Genomic DNA, 5865 nt, shown 5'->3' with positions numbered 1-5865 from the left:
CTAAACATCTATTTGTGAAAAAGCTGAACTGCAGTCGATCACATGGGACAGCCTCTCATCAGCCATTTACTGCTCTGTAAACAAGGCTGATCAACAGCAGCATTAGAGAGAGCGTGGCCTCCACGCATTTCAACCCTGTCTGCATGAGATACCACCCCCACCTACTGGACAGAGGTGGTAGAGACTGCCCAATGTATTTCCATGGAACTAAGCTTCTCTTGTGAAAATACAGAGACCTTTTTAATTAACTAAAAAAACTCTCATTACAAACACAGATACTGTACTGGGTGTGGGGAGCTATCTCCACTGAGCCACATCATGTGTTTATGTCATTTATATTGAAATGGTTAAATGAATATGAACTGATCCAAGTGCTGATGCTGTTGGCGTGGTGTTTTGGTGATTGCTTGGTGACTCTGTGTTTTGGTGATTGCTTGGTGACTCTGTGTTTTGATGATTGCTTGGTGACTCTGTGTTTTGATGATTGCTTGGTGACACTGTGTTTTGGTGATTGCTTGGTGACTCTGTGTTTTGATGATTGCTTGGTGACTCTGTGTTTTGGTGATTGCTTGGTGACTGTGTGTTTTGGTGATTGCTTGGTGACTCTGTGTTTTGATGATTGCTTGGTGACTCTGTGTTTTGGTGATTGCTTGGTGACTCTGTGTTTTGGTGATTGCTTGGTGACTCTGTGTTTTGATGATTGCTTGGTGACTGTGTTTTGATGATTGCTTGGTGACTCTGTGTTTTGATGATTGCTTGGTGACTGTGTTTTGATGATTGCTTGGTGTGATTGCTGGTGTTTTTTTGGTGATTGCTTGGTGACTCTGTGTTTTGGTGTTTTGGTGACTGATTGCTTGGTGACTCTGTGTTTTGGTGATTGCTTGGTGACTCTGTGATTTTGGTGATTGCTTGGTGACTTTTTTTGGTGATTGCTTGGTGACTTGGTGACTGTTTTGATGATTGCTTGGTGACTCTGTGTTTTGGTGATTGCTTGGTGACTCTGTGTTTTGGTGATTGCTTGGTGACTCTGTGTTTTGATGATTGCTTGGTGACTCTGTGTTTTGGTGATTGCTTGGTGACTCTGTGTTTTGATGATTGCTTGGTGACTGTGTTTTGATGATTGCTTGGTGACTCTGTGTTTTGGTGATTGCTTGGTGACTCTGTGTTTTGGTGATTGCTTGGTGACTCTGTGTTTTGGTGATTGCTTGGTGACTCTGTGTTTTGGACTCTGATTGCTTGGTGACTCTGTGTTTTGATGATTGCTTGGTGACTCTGTGTTTTGGTGATTGCTTGGTGACTCTGTGTTTTGGTGATTGCTTGGTGACTCTGTGTTTTGGTGATTGCTTGGTGACTCTGTGTTTTGATGATTGCTTGGTGACTCTGTGTGATTGCTTGGTGACTGTGTTTTGGTGATTGCTTGGTGACTCTGTGTTTTGGTGATTGCTTGGTGACTCTGTGTTTTGGTGATTGCTTGGTGACTCTGTGTTTTGGTGATTGCTTGGTGACTGACTTTTTTGATGATTGCTTGGTGACTCTGTGTTTTGGTGATTGCTTGGTGACTGTGTTTTGATGATTGCTTGGTGACTGCTTGTTTTGTTTTGGTGATTGCTTGGTGACTCTGTGTTTTGATGATTGCTTGGTGACTGTGTTTTGGTGATTGCTTGGTGACTCTGTGTTTTGGTGATTGCTTGGTGACTCTGTGTTTTGGTGATTGCTTGGTGACTCTGTGTTTTGGTGATTGCGCTTGGTGACTCTGTGTTTTGATGATTGCTTGGTGACTCTGTGTTTTGGTGATTGCTTGGTGACTCTGTGTTTTGTTGGTGATTGCTTGGTGACTCTGTGTTTTGATGATTGCTTGGTGACTCTGTGTTTTGATGATTGCTTGGTGACTCTGTGTTTTGGTGATGATGGTGCTTGGTGATTGCTTGGTGACTGTGTTTTGGTGATTGCTTGGTGACTCTGTTTTGTTTGCTTGGTGACTGATGATTGCTTGGTGACTCTGTGTTTTGGTGATTGCTTGGTGACTCTGTGTTTTGGTGATTGCTTGGTGACTCTGTGTTTTGATGATTGCTTGGTGACTCTGTGTTTTGGTGATTGCTTGGTGACTCTGTGTTTTGGTGATTGCTTGGTGACTCTGTGTTTTGGTGATTGCTTGGTGACTCTGTGTTTTGATGATCGCTTGGTGACTGTGTTTTGATGATCGCTTGGTGACTCTGTGTTTTGATGATTGCTTGGTGACTCTGTGTTTTGGCTTGGTGACTCTGTTCGCTTGGTGACAGTGATTGCTTGGTGACTTGTTTTTGATGATTGCTTGGTGACTCTGTGTTTTGGTGATTGCTTGGTGACTCTGTGTTTTGGTGATTGCTTGGTGACTCTGTGTTTTGGTGATGATTGCTTGGTGACTCTGTGTTTTGGTGATTGCTTGGTGACTCTGTGTTTTGATGATTGCTTGGTGACTCTGTGTTTTGATGATTGCTTGGTGACTGTGTTTTGGTGACTCTGTGTTTTGGTGATTGCTTGGTGACTCTGTGTTTTGGTGATCGCTTGGTGACTTGCTTTGGTGACTCTGTGTTTTGGTGATTGCTTGGTGACTCTGTGTTTTGGTGACTCTGTTTTTGGTGATTGCTTGGTGACTCTGTGTTTTGGTGATTGCTTGGTGACTCTGTGTTTTGGTGATTGCTTGGTGACTTGTTTTGGTGATTGCTTGGTGACTTTTTTTGGTGATTGCTTGGTGACTCTGTGTGTTTGACTGTGTGATTGCTTGGTGACTGTGTGTTTTGGTGATGTTTTGGTGATTGCTTGGTGACTCTGTGTTTTGGTGATTGCTTGGTGACTCTGTGTTTTGATGATTGCTTGGTGACTCTGTGTTTTGGTGATTGCTTGGTGACTCTGTGTTTTGGTGATTGCTTGGTGACTCTGTGTTTTGATGATTGCTTGGTGACTCTGTGTTTTGGTGATTGCTTGGTGACTCTGTGTTTTGGTGATTGCTTGGTGACTGTGTTTTGGTGATTGCTTGGTGACTCTGTGTTTTGGTGATTGCTTGGTGACTCTGTGTTTTGATGATTGCTTGGTGACTCTGTGTTTTGATGATTTGCTTGGTGACTCTGTGTTTTGGTGATTGCTTGGTGACTCTGTGTTTTGGTGATTGCTTGGTGACTCTGTGTTTTGACTGTGTTTTGTTTTGGTGACTGTTTTTTGATGATCGCTTGGTGACTCTGTGTTTTGGTGATTGCTTGGTGACTGTGTTTTGATGTGATTGCTTGGTGACTGTGTTTTGGTGATTGCTTGGTGACTCTGTGTTTTGGTGATTGCTTGGTGACTGTGTGTTTTGACTCTGTGATTGCTTGGTGACTCTGTGTTTTGGTGATTGCTTGGTGACTCTGTGTTTTGATGATTGCTTGGTGACTCTGTGTTTTGGTGATTGCTTGGTGACTCTGTGTTTTGGTGATTGCTTGGTGACTCTGTGTTTTGATGATTGCTTGGTGACTGTGTTTTGGTGATTGCTTGGTGACTCTGTGTTTTGATGATTGCTTGGTGACTCTGTGTTTTGATGATTGCTTGGTGACTCTGTGTTTTTGATGATTGCTTGGTGACTCTGTGTTTTGGTGATTTGCTTGGTGACTGTGTGATTTTGGTGATTGCTTGGTGACTCTGTGTTTTGGTGATTGCTTGGTGACTCTGTGTTTTGGTGATTGCTTGGTGACTGTGTTTTGATGATTGCTTGGTGACTCTGTGTTTTGGTGATTGCTTGGTGACTTGGTGACTGTGTTTTGGTGATTGCTTGGTGACTCTGTGTTTTGGTGATTGCTTGGTGACTCTGTGTTTTGATGATTGCTTGGTGACTCTGTGTTTTGATGATTGCTTGGTGACTCTGTGTTTTGATGATTGCTTGGTGACTCTGTGTTTTGATGATTGCTTGCTTGTGTGACTTGGTGACTCTGTTTTGATGATTGCTTGGTGACTCTGTGTTTTGGTGATTGCTTGGTGACTCTGTGTTTTGGTGATTGCTTGCTTGGTGACTCTGTGTTTTGGTGATTGCTTGGTGACTCTGTGTTTTGATGATCGCTTGGTGACTCTGTGTTTTGATGATTGCTTGGTGACTCTGTGTTTTGGTGATTGCTTGGTGACTCTGTGTTTTGATGATTGCTTGGTGACTCTGTGTTTTGGTGATTGCTTGGTGACTCTGTGTTTTGGTGATTGCTTGGTGACTGTGTTTTGGTGATTGCTTGGTGACTCTGTGTTTTGGTGATTGCTTGGTGACTCTGTTTTGTGATTTGGTGACTCTGTGTTTTGGTGATTGCTTGGTGACTCTGTGTTTTGGTGATTGCTTGGTGACTCTGTGTTTTGGTGATTGCTTGGTGACTCTGTGTTTTGATGATTGCTTGGTGACTCTGTGTTTTGTGATTTTGGTGACTTGTTTTGCTTGGTGACTCTGTGTTTTGGTGATTGCTTGGTGACTCTGTGTTTTGATGATTGCTTGGTGACTCTGTGTTTTGGTGATTGCTTGGTGACTCTGTGTTTTGATGATTGCTTGGTGACTCTGTGTTTTGATGATTGCTTGGTGACTCTTGACTCTGTGTTTTGGTGACTCTGTGTTTTGGTGATTGCTTGGTGACTCTGTGTTTTGGTGATTGCTTGGTGACTCTGTGTTTTGATGATTGCTTGGTGACTCTGTGTTTTGATGATTGCTTGGTGACTCTGTGTTTTGGTGATTGCTTGGTGACTCTGTGTTTTGGTGATTGCTTGGTGATCTGTGTTTGGTGATTGCTTGGTGACTGTGTTTTTGATGATTGCTTGGTGACACTGTGTTTTGGTGATTGCTTGGTGACTCTGTGTTTTGATGATTGCTTGGTGACTCTGTGTTTTGGTGATTGCTTGGTGACTGTGTTTTGATGATTGCTTGGTGACTCTGTGTTTTGGTGATTGCTTGGTGACTCTGTGTTTTGGTGATTGCTTGGTGACTCTGTTTTGATGATTGCTTGGTGACTCTGTGTTTTGGTGATTGCTTGGTGACTCTTGGTGACTCTGTGTTTTTGATGATTGCTTGGTGTGTTTTGGTGACTGTGTTTGGTGATTGCTTGGTGACACTGTTTTTGGTGATTGCTTGGTGACTCTGTGTTTTGGTGATTGCTTGGTGACTCTGTGTTTTGATGATTGCTTGGTGACTGTGTGTTTTGGTGATTGCTTGGTGACTCTGTGTTTTGATGATTGCTTGGTGACTCTGTGTTTTGGTGATTGCTTGGTGACTGTGTTTTGGTGATTGCTTGGTGACTCTGTGTTTTGATGATTGCTTGGTGACTTGTGTTTTGTGATTGCTTGGTGTGTTTTTGGTGATTGCTTGGTGACTGTGTTTTGTTGGTGATTGCTTGGTGACTCTGTGTTTTGGTGATTGCTTGGTGACTTTGTGTTTTGGTGATTGCTTGGTGACTCTGTGTTTTGATGATTGCTTGGTGACTGTGTTTTGGTGATTGCTTGGTGACTCTGTGTTTTGATGATTGCTTGGTGACTCTGTGTTTTGATGATTGCTTGGTGACTGTTTTGGTGATTGCTTGGTGACTGTGTTTTGGTGATTGCTTGGTGACTCTGTGTTTTGGTGATTGCTTGGTGACTCTGTGTTTTGTGATTGCTTGGTGACTCTGTGTTTTGGTGATTGCTTGGTGACTTTGTGTTTTGGTGATTGCTTGGTGACTCTGTGTTTTGGTGATTGCTTGGTGACTCTGTGTTTTGGTGATTGCTTGGTGACTCTGTGTTTTGGTGATTGCTTGGTGACTCTGTGTTTTGGTGATTGCTTGGTGACTCTGTGTTTTGGTGATTGCTTGGTGACTTGTTTGATTGCTTGGTGACTCTGTGTTTTGGTGATTGCTT

This window comes from Polyodon spathula, chromosome 36, assembly GCF_017654505.1.
Source record: "Polyodon spathula isolate WHYD16114869_AA chromosome 36, ASM1765450v1, whole genome shotgun sequence".
NCBI lineage: Eukaryota > Metazoa > Chordata > Actinopteri > Acipenseriformes > Polyodontidae > Polyodon > Polyodon spathula.
Note: the sequence above shows the minus strand (reverse complement) of the source record.